General features: G+C 37.7%; 1 protein-coding gene and 1 long non-coding RNA gene across 13 annotated transcripts in view; one reads left to right on the top strand and one right to left on the bottom strand.

Annotated features, from left to right (window-relative positions):
* LOC106880195 (large neutral amino acids transporter small subunit 1) overlaps nt 1–20,613 on the bottom strand; it is a 79,475-nt gene that overhangs the window by 32,723 nt on the left and 26,139 nt on the right. The window contains exon 1 of one of the 6 annotated variants that reach the window (XM_014930045.3): nt 12,974–13,046. The exons of 2 other annotated variants lie outside the window; for them this stretch is intronic. The gene's annotated coding sequence lies outside the window, so the exon portion shown is untranslated. Of the gene's footprint in view, nt 1–3,778; nt 3,920–5,693; nt 6,064–12,973; nt 13,047–20,613 lie in introns of those variants that run through there. 3 more of the 6 variants (XM_014930047.3, XM_089339540.1, XM_014930046.3) reach the window with 3 other exon arrangements.
* Nucleotides 13,179–20,613, top strand: part of LOC106880197 (uncharacterized) — an 83,429-nt gene continuing 75,994 nt past the window's right edge. For 5 of the 7 annotated variants that reach the window (XR_016237876.1, XR_016237874.1, XR_016237881.1 and 2 more), the window contains exon 1: nt 13,188–14,781. This is a non-coding gene — a long non-coding RNA (uncharacterized LOC106880197). Of the gene's footprint in view, nt 14,782–20,613 lie in introns of all 7 variants that reach the window. The other 2 variants (XR_001410719.3, XR_016237880.1) reach the window with 1 other exon arrangement.

Here is a 20,613-nt window from a genome sequence, read left to right on the forward strand (position 1 = left end):
TATGCCAACATTGCAATAGGCACAGATATGGCTGTGTGGTTAAGAAGCTTGCTTAAGAGCTACATGAAACCACATACAGGTCGTCGTCGACTTACAACCTATTCGACTTACATCCAATCAACTTTACGATGATTGGCGCGCAAGCTCCCGGCAGCAATAATAAATAGTCCAGTTGAAATCTAATGGGTTTAATTTCCTAGAAATTAACCCATCTACGGATGATGTCAACTAACAAATGCTTCCCCTAGGTTTGACTATTGATCCCTACTGTGGTTATCACAAATGTTGGATGAATATCCTGTCGCAGAGACATCGAGGCAAGCTCGTATTTGTTTATAAGATGACTGCATGAGAGTTTGGACAAATAACACTGTTGTAATATAATACAGAATGTTATGTGCGACTTTTACCTGAAGATGTATCTTAAGAATGTAAAAGTAAATAACAAAGCTATGTAGGCTTATAGGCCAACTTACAACAAAATCTGCTCACAACCAGTCAGTCGGAACCAATTGTGGTAAGCCGACGACGACCTGTACTTGTTAAGCAAATCTCTGTTATTGAGAAGGAACAGACATAATGTGCAAGGAAGACAAATGAACTGGTATGGATGGGACCTTGTGATGCAGTTTGGTTGGGTGGAAGATAATCCAAGAAAGAAATAGTCGCGTGGAACAAATTGGCAGAAGAAGAAAACTGAAGAAGACTTGAGAGGAAGTGGTCGTGGAAGCGACTTCCCCAAGAGGCTGAAGCTCATAAAGAACACGAAAGAGTAGAATACATATTGAAATGCTGTGGAAGAGATGACATGTGTCCAACCGTTGCAAGAAATGGACGAGAAAAGAGGATGTGGAGGAGGAGGAGGTGTGATAATGATTAAATGACAGTGATGATGATGACAGTGATTATGATTATGATGACGATGCTGATGATGATGAAAAGACAAAGAAAAATAAACGACCAGATTAAATTTCTCTACAGTAAAACGAACAATATCCATAGAGATGTAATTAAAAATATCCATAAATTCCAAAAATATCCCCAGACACGTAGTAATAAAAATAATGTAACATTATCCTCCATTATTTCAGGCCATTACAAGAACAAACCAGCTTAGTGTCGTTCCTTTATAATTCTAATGGTTTCCATCACGAACGGTATGCAGGTATTTTGAAGATACCTCACGGAGTGATAACTGTGCCCCGCATAGCACCCGTTCAGCCACCCTGCTAGATATATGGCCAAGTAATGGGATTGCAGCATGGCAGATTGTGAAGAGGCAGTGGAAGAGCTCAACTGAGCCAACGGTACTTCTTACATTGGTACTCAGCAGAGGAATCCTAGATTAATGGTTAGAATCACGAAGCTCTTATCAAGAGAGTTACTGCAATCTATCTATACATGGTTGTGTAATCAGCTAATGAAAGACTCAAGACTCGTTATAATTCACGCCTCCCAATTCAAATTCATAATGATGGAATTAAATGGTGACAGAGAGCCATGGCAATCTGCAAAAAGCAGCATGGCTGAAGTTTGAAGAGGGAACTGAACCGGGAACCATGTGGTTGGGACGCAAACTTCTTACCATGCAGCCATGCCTGTGCCTATATATAAACACACATACATATAAATATACATATATATACACACACAAATATATGCGTTAAGCTTCCAGAGCTCCCATCTCCCAAATTCTACAAACAAGACATTATGGTCAACCCAAACCTGTTGAAGACGCCTACCCGAGATGCCCCTAAACGGTTGCTGGGAGTGAAGCAGGAGCTCCATATTTGTAAACCAGATTTCTTAAACACAACACCAGCACATCTCTTGCTCTCCTACACATACATACACATAGATACACATACATGTGCATACATATACACACACATGCATATACAGACCCACATATACACATACATATACATAAACAGACACACATACACATACATATGCATACATATACACACACATGCATATACAGACCCACATATACACGTACATACACATACATATGCATACATACAGGCGAGCTGGCAGAAACGTTAGCACGCCGGGTGAAATGCTTAGCGGTATTTCGTCTGCTGCTACGTTCTGAGTTCAAATTCCACCGAGGTCGACTTTGCCTTTCATCCTTTCGGGGTCGATTAAATAAGTACCAGTTACGCACTGGGGTCGATATAACCGACTTAATCCGTTTGTCTGTCTTTGTTTGTCCCCTCTGTGTGTAGCCCCTTGTGGGCAGTAAAGAAATAATACATATGCATACATATACATACACATGCATATACAGACACACATACATACACATAAACAGACACATACATATACAAAGTAAGATATACAATTGGCCCTTGTCTTCTCGGAAATCAATACTACATATTGAACAGCCCATTGCAAGTTGTCCCACTTCGGAAGAGTACGGATGCCTATGGAGGAGGATAGATGACTGCCAATGGCTATAAAGCACTAAAGAGAGATATGCTGACGATCATTACAATGATTAAGATAATGAAGATAATGAGGATGAAGGAGGCAGCATCATCATCAGCATCATCACAATAATCGTAAAAACTGTACTTAAGGAGATTAGTCACCAGCTAATATTTCTTATTTTTTACATACATTTAGCCATACTTAAAACGTTTTCCTTTCTCTCTCTCTCTCTCGCATTCCATTTGTGTGTGTGTGTTTGTTTTATTACAAGGTCAGCGGTTTAAGAATAACAATTGAGAAATTGCTGGTGAGATGACTCAATACTAGAGAAGAGTCGAATTTGTTGCAACACACACACACACACATTGTACACAAGCGCATATACATTATATAAATGAAATACATGAACAGGAGTGGCTGTGTGGTAAGTAGCTTGCTTACCAACCACATGGTTCCGGGTTCAGACCGATTGCGTGGCACCTTGGGCAAGTGTCTTCTACTATAGCCCCGGGCCGACCAAAGCCTTGTGAGTGGATTTGGTAGACGGAAACTGAAAGAAGCCTGCCGAATATATATGTGTGTGTATGTGTTTGTTGTTTGGCTCCTCCCACTACTGTTTGACAGCCGATGTTGGTGTGTTTACATCCCCTTAACTTAGTGGTTCTGCAAAAGTAACCGATAGAATAAGTACTGGGCTTACAAAGAATGTTTGAAAGAATAAAAGAATACAGTAAATGCTAATCATTCTGCCACCTCACCACCTTAACCCTTTCGTTACCAACCCAGCTGGCTCTGTAGTACAAATGCCTTTGTTTTCAAAAGTTTTGAATTAAAATCTTTCAACAAACCTTAGTCACAATTTATGTTCCTAACACTAGCTTAATGATAACTAAGTTATTTTACTAAATTCTTTGTTTTATCTAAAATTAATTGAAAGAAACAGAACATACGGTAAAAAAAGTGTAATAATGACAAAGTTATTTTAATGAATTTTTCATTATTACCAAAATTATTTGAAAAAGAAAAGAACTTATTACTTCAAAAGGAATATGGTAATAAAACAATCAAAACACAAGCCAGAAATGTTTTAAAAAAAAAACAAAATCATAAACCGATACTGGTGTGTTTACGTCCCCGTAACTTAGCGGTTCAGCAAAAGAGACCGATAGAATAAGTACTAGGCTTCCAAAGAATAAGTCTTGGGGTCGAGTTGCTCGACTAAAGGTGGTGCTCCAGCATGGCCACAATCAAAAGATTGAAACGAGTAAAAGAGTAAAAAGAGTAAAAGAGTTATCCAAATCACAGCAGACAAAACTTGAACTTATGAACTGTTTATACTCACTAATTACCAGACGCACAGACCGAACAAACATACGGCTGGACGCAGACCACTGCTACATTCCACGAGTCCCGCTACACTTATTGTGTGTCAAGGAGAATGACCCAGAGGTGTGTGGTGGAGTGTAGATGGGGGGGGAGGCAATGAAGGCAGAGGGGAAGCTAACCCCCCCCATACCAGCAAGTTTGCATGTCAGCTGTAGAAGAACCAGATGAAGGTGAGTGGCATGGCAGGAACGGGAGGAGGGGACAGAGAGCAGATAACTGCTACAGATTTGTGGAAAAAAAATTGGAGACAAACATTGCAAAATACACACACAAATACAAACCTCCACCATACATTTTTTGTTGTTACCATAATCACTGTCGTATCTACTGATATAATTCTACATAAAAATATATATATATATTTATATACACATATTTACTTATATGTGTGTGTGTATATATATATATATATATATATATATATATATATATGCCTCACAGCATTCATACACATAATTTTTCCCGTCTGGCCGTATAGCATTTTCCGTTTGTTTTCCTGTCTTGTTTTTTGTCCGCCACTACATTCCTCCATGGCAAGGTTTAATTTGTGTATGCAAATTTAATTTGCGGTCCATGGGAAGAGCCGTTTTATCGATGCGTCCTGCCCAGCTCTTCGAAACGCCGGTGTTAAAACGGGGGTATCTGATGAAGAAGAATGTTCTCTATGTGGCTTGTGTGTTTTCTCGTCTACGTTTTGTTTGCAATGTCCTGTACCCAGATATGCACCTATACATACAGGTGGATGTCGGTATGCACATACCTGTACATTTATATGCATATACTCATTTATTATTTGTTTATATATACATATTTGTGTATATATATATATATATATATATATATACAAATATGTATATAAATAGGTGCAGGAGTGGCTGTGGCTGTGTGGTAAGAAACTTGCTTCCCAAATATGGTTCCAGGTTCAGTCCCTCTGCGTGAAACCTTGGACAAGTGTCTTCTACTATAGCCTCGGGCCGACCAAAGCCTTGTGAGTGGATTTGGTAGAAGGAAACTGAAAGAAGCCCATCGTATATGTATGTGTGTGTGTGTGTATTTGTGTCTGATGCTGGTGTGTTTATGTCCCTGAAACTTAGCAGTTCAGCAAAAGAGACCCATAGTATAAGTACTAGGCTTACAAAGAATAAGTACTGGGTTGATTTGTTCAACTAAAGGCGGTGCCCCAGCATGGCCACAATCAAATGACTGAAACAAGTAAAATAATAAACGAATATACATCATCATATCACAATGATGATACATACATATATAAATATGTGTATTCGGTGCGAGTATATATATATATATATATATATATATATATATATATATATATATATATATATGTGTGTGTGTGTGTGTGTGTGTGTGTGTGTATACACGTCTGGTCATGAATGTGCATAAAACAGAATATAAATTTCCGAATTTCTGAAATATTTTTGTCAGGAAAAAGTTCAACAAAAAAAAAAAAAAGACAACAAAATGAAATAAACTTCAGGCTAACAATTGTTATCTCTTCTAAAAAATATATCCGCACACACACACACACACAAAATTTTATGTTCTTCAAGCCAACAAGAGATATTGCTATGTGGTCGCTAGAAACAGCAGCCAAATCTGCCTCGAATCTTACCCAACAGACTTTTTAAAGAAACATAAACTGGTGCATTGCATTGGATGACATGATACAGGAAAAAACCAAACAAGGGAGGAGGACCTCATGGAATGCAGGAATCAGTCAGACAGGGTCCTCATTCTGTTTAATAAGCGACCCCTGCCATAACCATGAATTTAATGTGAATATTGGCGAAATAAACAACCTCAGCGCCCACAAAGTGTAAAACTGCAAGAAAGACAAACAACACCAGACAGACCTATTTGAATAAGACAGGATTACCATTGGTGGAATGTCTGAGATTTTAAGGTTTGCTTAAACAGAGCTGACCTGGGGTTAAACAGCCACAAATATTCCTTAACTGGTTTCAGTCTCTCTCTCCTTCCAGCTTCGTATTTTCTTTTTCCATCTGTTTAGTTTCTTGTACTGTCTGCCCCCAGCCACCCACCCACACAAAATCACCTCTCCTACAGCTACCCCTCTTTCTAAACAAACATGATTGTTGTCTCAAACACTCTGCATACATCTGTCCGTTATTGTCTTTCTGTCTCTCCCTGCATTTGTCTACCTTTCGTGCTACCTCGCTCTACATTTCACTCTCTATGTATACACGCGTGTGTATGGGAGGGTATATGTCTGTATTATCTCCCCCTAATCTATCAATCTATTGTTATCTCTGCCTTTCAATTGACTCACCTCTTCTCTGTATTTCTACTTATCTCTCCTTATCACTGTCTCCTCTCTTCCCCCAGCCCCTCCCCTCATCTCTTTTTCTCTCTGCTGCCACAATTAACAATCACAATTTTCTGAAATACCTGAGGGATCACGAGTAGAGAGAAGGTGGGTGTTGGGTGCACAATTTCACCCTTACTGTCCACACATCTACCAGTTGTTGCACTTGCTTTTTTTTTTTTACCTATTTCCCGCCAATGCATTGCACACATATTGTCACATGTTCGTTCACTCTTACAAAAAATTGTCTGCACATCATGCTCACCTGGTCGGTTACAGAGTAACACCTGTGTTTAGCTGCAACTGAAGAGAATATCAGTTTCCAGGGGTACTACACCTGGAAGAGTACAGCAGGGTTCACCACCATCCCCTGCCGGAGCCTCGTGGAGCTTTAGGTGTTTTCGCTCAATAAACACTCACAACGCCCGGTTTGGGAATCGAAACCGCGATCCTATGACCGTGAGGTCCGCTGCCCTAACCACTGGGCCATTGCGCCTCCTTAAAGAGTACAGCAGGGTTCGCCACCATCCCCTGCCGGAGCCTCGTGGAGCTTTAGGTGTTTTCGTTCAATAAACACTCACAACGCTCGGTCTGGGAATCGAAACCGCGATCCTACGACGGCGAGTCCACTGCCCTAACCACTGGGCCATTGCGCCTCCACCCTTGCAAGCTTAATGCTCAGGAAAAAACCTTTGATCCTTTTAGATCCCTATTATTGCTCACAAACTACTCTTAACACATTATAACTACAGGGTCAAACACACTTCACACTTCAATTGTCCAGATCTGAGAGCAAATTGCTTTGAAACAACACTTAAAAGATAGTAATGATTCAATGAGTCACCTCTCTCTCTCTCTCTCTCTCACATACACAGATACATACACAAACACAATGATTTGTATTGAGAAACAAATTCAAGATAATATCATATCATATCACACACACACAAACACAAACACACACACAGATATCATCATCACTATCATTATGTATTCTATGCCTGTGGCGCCTGCATAACATTACAACTAAAGTTTCCTGATTAAGTGCAAGTTCTCCAGCCGCCTCATCACTTTTGTCCAACCAGCTGGTAGTATTTATTCTCCATCCGTCATGTTCTTTGCCTGCCTCTTGGACTACTCTTCCTCCATGACAATGTTTTTTCAGACCAGTACGATTGTGACACCGACTACAGATTAAATACCGGATCTAAATTTTTCTAGCGGTTACCATCGTTCCTTTGCGGGACAGTGGGGAATCTCGTTAATCCTGACTATACAAAAACGATACATAAATATACATTTAAATCATCTTCATCATCAATTAACATCCGTTTTCCATGCTGGCATGGATTGGCCGGTTTGACAGGAGCAAGCCAGCCAGAGAACTCCATCAGGCTCCAATTGTCTGTTTTGGAATGGTTTCTACAGCTGGATGCCCTTCCTGACGCCAACCACTTTACAGAGTGCGTTGGGTGCTTTTTACATGGCACAGGCACATGTACTTTGTACATGGCACCAGCACCGGCGCCTTCTACTTCTTTAAAATAAGTTTCAATCAAGTAACTAGGATCAACGTTCTTACTCTCCCCCAAATATTTCAGGCCTTGTGCCTGCAGCAGAAATATGAAAAAAAAAAAAAAAAAAGAAGAAAAAGCCCATTAGACCCATCTGAAAGGTTTGCAGACAGCTTCATTCCTACAGTATCTGGCTAAGCTCTCATCAATTTCTTCAAATATCATTTGAAGAGGAAAGATGAGCGTAGAGGAGACACTGCCTTCTAGTGTATTTATCAAGAGGAAAATATACGCACTGGGGTCAATGTAATCGCCAAGCCCCACCTCCCCTTCAATTTCTAGCCTTGTGTCTATAGTAGAACGGATTAGTATCATCGTCACCACCACCACCACCACCACCACCACCACTCACCTTGCAGCGCAGTTCACACAAAGCTCTATTTACCTAGTGCACTGGTTTAAAGATGAACTAACAACATCACTCTGAATACCTCTGGCAATGGTAATTAAAATGTTTTACAGTGCGGATTAGAAGATAATCCAACTTAAAACAAAAAGCAAAAAAAAAAAATCATACAAATACACACGCAGACACACATACATACACACACACACACACACACACAAACGCACACAGAGACAAAACTCACATCACAAATAAACATGTGCAAAAAAGACGGAACGAAAACGAGGTCCACAACGAGTAGTTTGATCTGTTAGAAATGGCAACCAAATCTCCCGTCAAACTACAGCATACCATCTTAAAAAAGTCAATAAAAAGTGACCTCTATGTGGTAGTACAATCTGCCGAAAATAGCAACCTAATTCACTTTGAGCTGCAACATGTTATCTTAAAATAGGAAGGATAAAGAGAACAAAGAGGACCCGTTTACGTGATTTTTTAAAGATATACCAAAGACTACATCATCTAACCAAGTCATTTCGTTGTACAAGATGTTCAGATTTGATTTAAGGGAGATTTAGCTGCTATTTCTAACAGATCGAGCACTGCGTGTCTAAGGATCACATCTACTCGTGAATGCGTAGGTGTTTCACGGTAGCGAAACGAAATGGATTAGTTTCTATGGAGATTTGGCAGCTATTTCTAGCAGAGCAGACGTTGTGTATCAAGGGATTACTTTGGTTGCTATTCCGGATCTTTTCTGCTTGGCTCACGCTTTTTGAAATTTTAAAATTTAACTGAAACACAAAAGATTCGCTATTTCTAACAGATCGAAGAAGACCACGCACTCTCTCTCTCTCCTCCCCTTCTTTCTATCTCCTACATGGGACCCTAGTCACGCTGCTATTTTAAACATAAGCCTTGCGCGATGTTAAAGGGTTAAGTTACCTCGTGCAGCATGGGGACAGCCCGTTAACAAGCAAAAGACTGCTATAAATAGAAGCAAAATCTCCCTCAAATCATACTCTACCGTGTTATATATTATAAAGAAATTCATTAATGTTGTTGTATGCTTCTTCAAATGTATCACACATATAGACATTCAGATAGATAGAAACAGACAGACAGGCAGATAAAAAGATAGATAGATAGATAGATGATAGGTCGGTAGGTATGTAGATAGATAGATAGATGAACAGTTAAGCTTGTGTGCCTGTCTTCCTATAAAATACACATGCAAGTAGTTCGAACTTAAGACAGAGCGGTTCCAGCACGAAAGCTTTTATTATTATTTTTTTCCCCCCCCTAATTTTAATTTTCAACATGTCTGCAGCTGCTAGGTAAGAAATGGCCAGGGGCTAAACTAACAATTACAATTTAAATAAGGAAAAAGGAGGCGAACCAAAGTACATCTTGCATGGATGTGAGCGCACTTGGTTGGCGCGTAGGCGAATGTGTGCGCGAGTGTGTGTGATACCAATTAGATATTAGGGGGCGGATATTCTGGGAGGGTACTTTAGAAGAATCTCACACCCATCTAAGACAGTTCTTAAATTTTCTCTGTAATTATTCTGTTCTTGATATATCGTTGTATATTACTCCTAGTAATAATATATGCTGAAATCTGGCAAAGATCACATTCGAGAAGAGAGATCAAGTATTATGTATAGAAACAGCCTAAAGTTTGTTTATATATATGTATATGTATATATTAATTTAATTTCTCTAATTAAATTAATTGGACATGGAAATGGCTGTAGGGACAAGAATTTCATATTATATTGATTTGAATATCTTTGAATAAATAGATGTCTATATATCAACTTCTCCATTTTCTTCTTTTTCCTATTCATAAATGTTTTAAATACCAGTATACATCAATGCAGAACCAACGTATTTAGTTTTCACTGAACACTAGGATGCAAATATCGCTTTAAGGATTGTAGGTCCATGGCATGATTAGATAGATGCACATATATGTGCATAAATATATACATAGGTATATATATATGCATACATATATATATGCACATGTATACGCACATGCTTATACATATGCATATATATATATATATATATATATATATACCTGGTAAATACCCTGGTATCTATTAACCAATTTATTTTATCCGAGTTATTTATTACTACGAGAAAATAAATACATATATATATATATATATATATATATATATATATATATATATATATATATATATATACATGTGTGCATGGATATGCATATGTATGTTTGTGTGTGTGTATATATATATATGCAGATATACATGTACTGGTGCCACGTAAAAAAAAAACAGAACACTGTATAGTGGTTGGCGTTAGGAAGGGCATCCAGTTGTAGAAACCATGCCACAACAGACAATGGGAGGCCTGGGCTGCTCGACGGTTGGACAGCTCCTGTCATACCGCCCAACCCATGGCAGCATGGGAAACGAACGTTAAATGATAATGCAGATTATATATATATATATTATATATATGTGTGTGTGTGTGTGTGTGTAGGCATACGCACACATACGTACATAATACACATACAAACACACACACGCACACGTGGGTATATATGTATGTGTGTAGCTGTCACATGGTGACATATTCGGCGAAAGTAAAGAATACTTTACACCCGGCGTTTAGGGTTAGGGTTTTTGTTAGGCCTAAAACGGGTGGTGTACGTTTTCTTTACCTCCGCCACATATTCTTACAATGTACAATGAAAGAATCTGTTATTAAGTTATTAAACTAGTACTTTATTACATAAAGCTTCAAAACTTCATTACTGCCAGGCTAATTACAAATTAACAAGCGTCCATTGTTCGAGCGGAGCCATGAAAAAACAGCATATCCAACGTGATTACCGCCTCTTCTTAAATTGCATAAAGGTGCGTAATTTGAGATATTTGGCTGTTATTTCTAGCACGCTAAGTAACACCGTAAATGTTTCATCGTATTATCTTCATGCGCGCGTGTATGCAGGTGTATTGTACGCATAGAGATGTTGTATGAGGGCGATTGACTGCTATATTTTATGAAAATAACTACAAGGTTACTTCGAGCGTGTATGTGTGTGTATACACACACACACACACATACATACTCCACACATTCACACACACATGACGAGTTGACTGACCTAATCAAATACATTATAGTTGTCAGCATCACATCTTTTTGCTGTCCTTATTAATTTTTTTCTATGCATGAAACCCATTGACCAGTAGGTACCGCCTCTTCCAAAAGCTATGCAAGATCTTGCAATATTTCATCATCCAAACTCCCACCACCACCTGCGCTACACCAGCACCTCCGCCGCCGCCGATACACCACTTTCCCAATATCCGTAATGGAAAGATAGAAAACATAAACATGAATGAAAAAAGTAAAATAGCTTTAATTTTAACGTATTTACAAATATATCTTTTAATTTTGTCCGGCAGTAAACGAAGGCCAATTAATTAAGAGGAAACTATCAATACAAATATATATATATATATATATATATATGGAACACGGTGTTCAGAAGACAGTAAGACATGCGAAAACATCCGAAATATAATCGAGACTGTAAGATATAACGAAACTTGCTAGAAATAACAGCTAGATTCTCTTAGGCACCACAAAAGAACAAAGAACACACACATGCTGGGTGTCTTATTTCACAAGAACGATCTGCTTCTATTTCGCCTCTGGTGGGTATCCTCACTTTTACGGACTGAAATTGGTCTTTTACCTACATATAATAGGGAATTTTAGGACCGTAAAGCGAGGATTAAATTATACAGCTATGTATAATTTATAGATTTAAAATATCATTAAATATGCTTATGTTGTTAATATTTTAGAATCGAATTAGGTTTCTATTGTGCATTCTTTTCAACTTTACGATCGTTACGTAAAAGCATCACAAAAAATAAAAGTCAAATCGAAGCGCATGGTTAAACGCAAATCAGTTTTCCATTAGAATTAATTCTAAATTCAGAGATAACGGGTGGAGGAGAATGGTAAAGACGATTTCTGAAGAAGCTAAAAGGAAAGGAAAAAGAAAAGAACTGAAAGAGGAAGAAAAAAACCATATTTCGGTGCTTGTACGAAAAAATTGCAGCGAAGATAAACTAGTGAACATATTTCACACAATGAGCTTCTTATGCAATAGCTTGATGCTAGAAACAGCAGCCGGGTTCCTTAAATCACTAACACCCGTCTTGAATAAAGAAACTAACTCTAATATGATGAGTGATCGTGGAATGAAAGACTGATCCCAAGTTGGGTGTGTTCGATCACAGATGACCAATGGTTAAATAGCAGTCAAGAAAGTGCTATGTTTCAATCGCTGGACGACCAAGGATAAGTGAATTGTTTGTTATAATGAAGTGTTGAATTTTACTAAAATTACTACTGCATCTCGCTTCTTTGAAACAAAGAATAACCCAAGAAATATTATTTCTAGTCTATTTATATTTTTAAGATTCTAGAAAATGGTTCTCCCTTTGTTTTAATCGAAATAGTTCTTCCAATTTCTAACGAACCCGTACATATGTTTGCTATAGAGAACATATGTATATATAATGCTCCAATATTGTATAAGCATCACGAGTGGTATCTATAACGTATAAATTAGACATGATTTTTAATATACATAGATTACTTGGGTTTAGAGAAGACACGAGATGCAAAAAGAAATAGTGAAAGAGAAATTAGAGAATGAAAAGCGAACGACGATCGTCTTCCTGTTTCCATCTCGCTCTTTATCCACGTGAAACGTAGAATAATGATGATAATAATAATTCCTGTGGCTAATAAGCCACAGGGACACACGACAATAATAATGATGATGATTATAATTGATGATGATGGTAATGTTAAAGCAAAATGACTCACCTGTATCAGGAGGTAGATGCTTTCGCAGCTTACACAAACGAGCGTGGTTTGCGAAGAAAGACACAGAGAAAGCGGGCAAGAACGAGGGGTAGAGCGATAGACAGAGAGAGAGTGAGAGTGAGAGAGAAAGATAGATACTGCAACGTGTTCGCTAATGCGAAGGCATGTGCGTGTGTGTGTGTGTCTGTCTGTGTGCGTGCGTGCGTGTGTAGTGACAAGACATGCCGAGGCACGGGTATGTGTTTCTGTTTTTTTTTTCGTTCGTAGTATCACCCATCGGTCCTTGTAAGTATTTATTTCGGTTCGGATTTAGTTTATCAATTATTTTTTTTATCTATTTATTTTAATTTTCGAATACCAACGTTATGGGATAAAATGACTCGGGACACGACACCGGTTTTATTTAATCGAAGTAAACAACGACCACCGCGACGTAGACACACACACACACACATACACACACGTGGACAAGGGAACGAAAATGGCCCTCAACACATTTGGTAGGAATATATATCTTTTTAACTGACAGAAATTGACTCGACAGTCAAGAGTTTCGTATAGCGCAATCATGGTATTCGCGAAACTCGGTCCCACACACATATGCAATATAAATACATATATATTCCACGGTGGTGCACCAGCATGACCGCAGCCACTTGGCTGAAACACATAAATAAATAAATAAATATATATATATATATATATATATATATATAGGCATACCTACACAATTGGGCCCCACACCGACTTTGTTTCCTCATAACTTTCAGAAGAATATTTCAGATGGTGTAGATTACGATTATAATGGAATTTGATGTGAAAATAAACGAATTGATGGGTGCACACCAGGGGCGGACTGAAAGCATTAAGGGCCCTTTGGGCATAACTGTTCACCGGGCCCCTTAGCATGGATATCAAAGAGAGTTAAAATGTAGAGTACGGGCCCCTCAGTGCTCCGGGCCGTTGTGCATTGTCTGGTTGACCGACGACTCAGTCGGCCCCTTGTGCGCACAAGACTTCCGCCCGTCCTCACCCCCAAAACAACCTATTTATTTATTTATTTGATACCTCCCCCCTTCGGCTTCGGGGAATACGAATCTGCAAAACATTGGCAAAAATCGACATTTCTAAATTACCACCTCCACCCCCCATTTCCTTTTTTTCAGAATTTTTTTTTTTCAAAATATGCGGAAAAATACGGACATTATCATTCGGACAAAAATTTCAAAACATTTCGATTATGGTTTCAGGGTCAGGGTTAGGGTTTGGGTTTTAGGGTGTTGGGGAAAAAAGTGGAGGAAAATTTCACAATGCCGATTTTTGGCAATTTTCCGGAACCTCCGTATCAGAAAACGCGGATTTTGGGCAAAAAAAAAAAATTTTTAATAAACAAATTTGGGAAAAAAGGGAGTGGGGGCGGAAGTCTTTCCGAGTGACTCTCGTCCCGGTATACTTACGGACCGTGCAGTTAAAAAAAAAAAAAAACAATTATTGAAATTAGTTATTACTCATTTTACCCGATTTCAGATATGATTTTTCTGAAAATTATCAAATAAGACGTTAGTTTGGAAAAAAATTGACTTGGATTTCGACTGAGAAATTAATATTGATTATTAAACGCTAAAAATTATCAACGGATTTTATTAGCAACCACAATTAGAATCGAGTCATTTGAGAAAACATTCTTGGGAGGAAAAAAAGAGCCTTTCTTCTTTGTTTTAAACTCCCTCAACTTGAACAACAACTGTACCGAGTAATTTTCCCACCCAAAGATGATGCAATACTTGTCATGTAATGACTTCAAACAGGTAAACGAGAAATTAAAAATTACTCATTTTACCCCGGTTACTAATTCTGCCCCTCCCCATATATATATTATTTTTCTTGTTTTTCTCTGATATATACATATATATATATGTGGTAGGGATGTTTATTATTCTACTAAATTTCACTTGAACGTTAAGTTAATTACATGTTTTATCTATCCGGTTCGTTGTGTATTGCAAGGAACCCATAACCACGTGTTTGTGTACCGCTCTAAACACGCGTTTTCTTGTATTTTGCAACTCTTTCCGCGCGTCGACCAAGTATCATTTCCTGTGACGAAGACACCGGCTTCTCAAAATTGTGTACATATATCTGAGTGTGTGTATATATATATATATATATATATACACACACACACACGTATATGCATATACATATATAGATACATGTAAATGGATATCTATATATATATATATATATAGAGAGAGAGAGAGAGACACACACACATGTATATATATATACATGTTAGCCCGAGGCGATAGTAGAAGACGCTTGCCCAAGGTGCCACACAGTGAGATTAAACCTAGAACCACTCGGTTGGGAAACAAACTCATATAAATATATAAATGCACCATATATGTGTGTGTAGATTAGAGACATGTATTCTCTGCATAGAATGCACTTCGTAGCGCACGATTTCATAGGTGCTATTTACATGACACTGTCTACGGTCACGACATGAAATAATGGTGGGCATTGGAATTAGACACTGAGGGAAAATGGCTGTAACTTTTTTATTTTTTAATTTTGGCGATTTTCGTTTTCGATAATGTGTTCTATATGTCACGGTCATGCGATTCCCCCCTAAAAAAAAAATTTGGACCCCCCCTTCCCTACACCCCCCACCCCACACTTGATATGCTAGAAATAACAGCTAAACGCGGACAATCCAAATCTTGCATTGGTCCAGATGGACTATATGTAATCTGAACCTTTCCCCCCCTTATTTATTATTTTTTACGGAATCCCACGTTTTAGGCTATGGAGATTCCGATTCTGCAAAAAAATTGTTTGAAAAATTTCAATTCCCCCCACCTCACCAAGCAGGCTATTTACATGCTAGAAATAACAGCCAAATCTGGTTAGGGTTTGGGTCAAGGTTAGGGTCACGGTTAGGGTTAGGTTTACCCGAACCCTAACTCAAAACCTAACCCTAACCCTGTTTGCCAAAGCGCATTTTTTCCTTCATATTTATTTACATATAGTCCATCTGGACCAATGCAAGATTTGGATTGTCCGCGTTTAGCTGTTATTTCTAGCATATCAAGTTTCGTGGTGGGGACTCCACATATGATCCTTTTTCTGTTTCAATATAAATGTAAGCCCTTCATTTTCACATCTAAGTTGCGAGAAGGCTAATCGTACGACCTGAACATGTAGAACACAATGTCAAAAATGAAAATCGCCCAGCCCCCAAAAGCATCATTTAAATATATGTATGTTCTCTTTCCCTTTTTAGTTTAGAATAAATTTTTACCATCCACCAACTATGGTAGCAAGGATGTGAAGGAAAGTATCTTGTTTTGTTCATTATCCTCAAAATCTTTAGATGATCTTGCAAACTTTTATTGTCCTAAATATTGTGATCATTTGTAGTATGTGTGTGTGTGCGTTGAGGATTAAAGCAGAACTTGAACATTCCATAATACACAAACAGAAAATGGAGCTAATGTTGAAATGAGACATTAATTTAGTATATAGGATCAGTTCTTCAAATGCATTTCAAGGCTCAAAAGTAATTTAAGATCTCATGCTCGGAATGAGCAATTATAGATACAAGGGGGTCAAACACGGCAAGGAACAGTCACCCACCATATGTGTGATCCAAAATGAATACATACACACACACACACACAGAGGTGCGCACATGCACACACACACACACAGAGGAGTAAACCCCAATGATAAAAATCCCAGCCTTGAATTGTGGGATGCTGGCATGTGGTGGATGGAAACTTCAACAAACTGATTCCTTGGGTCCATGCAAACTCTGCCCCACTAAAGGATCTCCTGTCTTTACTAATGAAGAAATGCAATCTTCAGGAAGGGTGTGTGAACCCTGCTGTCAGTATTAAGCTATTGAAAGGCTAAAAATATATGTAGGGACACCAAAATCTTTCAATACCTTAGGGCCTCCATGGGCCTTAATCCAGCCATGTATGTACTTCTAGAGCTCTGAGTATCCCAGTTTGAGAAACCTAGTCTCATACAGTCTCAAGTATTAGATTTTTTTTTTTTTTAAATAAAAAGAATAGCTTAGCTGCTATTTCTACCAGATCGTTTGTGCTCAAAGATGATGCCTTATTGTCTAATGTAAAATGCTTTTCTTTGAATTATTTGCTTTGCACTGTTCGATAAGCTGTGTTCTACTTTGCTGCATTTTCATTTTCTTGTTTAAATAATGGCTGAGACAGAGAGTAAACGAGAAAGAGAGTGGGGGCGGTGGTGTTCTTTCTTTCTCTTTCAGTACTTTGCCATTCTGTGATGTGTATTGTTGACTAAGTTTTTTTCTTGTATTGATTAAACTTTATGTATGCATGCATGTATGTATATGTGTATGCATGCATATTTCTTTATGTATGTATGTATGTATGCATATATGTATGTATGTATGTATGTATATGTGTGTGCATATATGTTTCTTTATGTATGTATGTCTGTATACATATATGTATGTATGTATATGTATGTATATGTATGTATGTCTGCATGCATATATGTATGTATTTATATGTGTGTGCATGCATATATGTATGTATGTGTATGTGTGTGTATGCATATTTCTTTATGTATGTATGTATGTATATTTGTATGTCTGTATGTAGGAATGTATGTATGTATGCATGTGTGTGTATGTAAGTAGGTATATATGTATATATATATATATATATATATGAGTGTGTATGTATCTATATGTGTACACCCACTTTTTGTTTTCAATCATTTGAAGACTTCCTGTAACCTGGTTTCTAACAAAGATACAAAGTTCCAATTTGGGATGTAGGTAACAAAAACAAATTCACTTTTTGTACTTGAGTAAAGTCTTCGATATTTTTACTGTTCCACTTACAGATTGTATTTGTAATGTGCCCGGATGCCAGTTACGAAACACCAGCATATATAAATATATACATATTTATAGCATAGTATAGTGCAGGACCAGCTGTGTGGTAAGAAGCTTGCTTCCCAACCACAGGTTCAATACCACTGCATGGCACCTTGGCCAAGTGTCTTCTACTATAGCCTCGGAATGACCAAGGCCTTGTGAGTGGATTTGGTAGATGTAAACTGAAAGAAGCCTGTTATATATGGGTGTGTGTGTATCTGTGTTTGGTCTCGCACCATTGACAACTGGTGATGGTATGTTTTCATCCCTGTAACTTAGCGGTTCGGCAATAGAATAAGTATTAGGCTTACAAAGAATAAGTCCTGGGCTCGATTAGTTTGACTAAAGATGGTGCTCCAGCATGGCTGCAGTCAAATGACTGAAACAAGTAAAACAAGTAAAAGAGTAAATATATATAAATTGTTTATTAATCCAAACAAGTGGAGAAACAGAAGAAATGAAATTGAAAATGCATTAATTAGAATTTAATTACTTGACTGATTTCACATTAGATTTTTAAAAGTGTTTTGTGTATTGAGCTGTGTCGCCAATTATGTCTATTCTTGATGTTGTTATAAAAATACTTTGTTTTTAAACAAGAAATGTGGCTCAGGACATCATCATCATCATCATCATCATCATCATCGTTTAATGTCCGCTTTCCATGCTAGTATGGGTTGGACGATTTGTCTGAGGACTGGCAAGCCAGAAGGCTGCACCAGGCTCCACTGTTAATGTATAAATTGGATGTGTGTGTTTGAGGGTAGATGGTTTAGTGGTTAGGGTGTTGCACTCACGATCTAGCAATCATGATTTCAATTCCTAGATCAGGTGGTGCGTTGTGGTCTTAAGCAAGTTGCTTGCTTCAGTGCCTGACACATGGTACACAGTGCTCCTGTTCAGACAACATCAATTTGATGGAGAGCGTGAACTGATGTGCAGCACAAACATTTGATCACAATAAACGAATCATTTGTGCTGGTCATTCAGCAAAATCTGTCAGAGTTTCCGGTCACAAAATTCACTTGCAAGGCATTAATTGACCTCGGGCTATAGTAGAAGATACTTGCTCAAGGTACTGCACAGTGGGTCTGAACCTGAACCCACATGGTTGCAAAGTGAACTTCTTAGCCACAAAGCCGAGTCTATACACACACACACACACATGCACACATGCACACACACTAACACACACACACACACACACACATGCACACATACACACACACACACACACACACATGTTGAGCTTCTGCTCAAAAAATCCACTCACAAAGTATTAATAAACATGGGGGCTATAGTAGAAGACACTTGCTCAAGGTGCTGTGCAGTGAGATTGAACCCGGAACCATGTGGTTGCAAATCGATCTTCTTAACCATACAGCCATGTCTGCATCTATTCACAGCAGCTTAGGTTGACTTATGTTACTTATGCTTGTTATGCTTAATCTACTGGTCGGCAAACTTACTGGCCACTGCACAAATCTGGTCAGCCGCTAAATCCAATCGCCTGTGGGACTTTATTGAACATGTGAACATATTGTATATATAACCATCGTGTGATTACTCATTTTAACAGTCATTGATTAACAAGCAATACAATTCAGTATCTTAAAATACATGTCACCTTTACACTGACCTTGAGTGGATCAGTGCTTTAAACTAATACACAATGGATGAAGTGTATGTATAGGAAATTCTACTTTTTACTGTCGAGGCCTTATATGCTCCATTATTTGACTATCTTCTTCAGTCATTCCTCAGTGATCGCTTATAAGCTAAAGCTAAAGCTTATAAAATACTATTATTATTATTATTTACAGAATTGTAAAAACCAACACTGCTTAACAAAAGCATCACAGTGCAATATATATATATATATATGATTGACCGTTGACTGAACACTATTCAATTTTTTTTTCTCCGTGCTTTTTCTCCTTGTTTTCTCCGTATTCTTTCTGTTGAAGAGCGTAGCTCGAAACGTTAAAGACTTTCCGTATTCCCGAGCGTCATACTAATACATCCTTTTGTTGTTTACACCACCTGTCCTCGTCTGTTGTTGTTTTTTCGTACATTCTCCCATATATATATATATATGTGTGTGTGTGTGTATGTATGTATGTAAAAATGTGTTTATTATGGTAGTTTAGCGTGAGACATTATTGTATAATAATGCCCTTATATATATATATGAATATAAATAATTATACTCTAGGGAAGAATTGGATGGATGTTTTCATGCTAGCTACTTGACAAGTTCTTGTAAAAGATCTTATCCTATTATTGAATTAATTATATTTATATATATATATATATATATATATATATATATATATATATATATATATATATATATATATTTCAACATGTGGAAGCATTAATCCCATCACATTTTATTCTCTGTGTTTTTTTTTTTCTCTTTTTTCCATTTTTTTCATCATCCTTTTCTAACAAAGAGCATAGGCTCGAAACATCAAAGATTTTTCCTGTTTTTTCCGAAGTGTCAAACTAATACACCTGCTTATTGGTTGTTCCCCCACCTATCTCTGTCTTTAGTTTTTTGTACATTTGAAATTACGACAAAAGTAAATAAACAAACGAAGTTTGCTTTTAGAAGCGTTGAGATGTCTTTTAGAAAGTTAAAGAAGTGATTTTAAATTCTCAATCGCAGAATAATGCTAATAATATAGCCTGAACAGGATAAACT

Source organism: Octopus bimaculoides, chromosome 22 (assembly GCF_046866305.1).
Source record: "Octopus bimaculoides isolate indiv1 chromosome 22, ASM4686630v1, whole genome shotgun sequence".
Taxonomy (NCBI): Eukaryota; Metazoa; Mollusca; class Cephalopoda; order Octopoda; family Octopodidae; genus Octopus; species Octopus bimaculoides.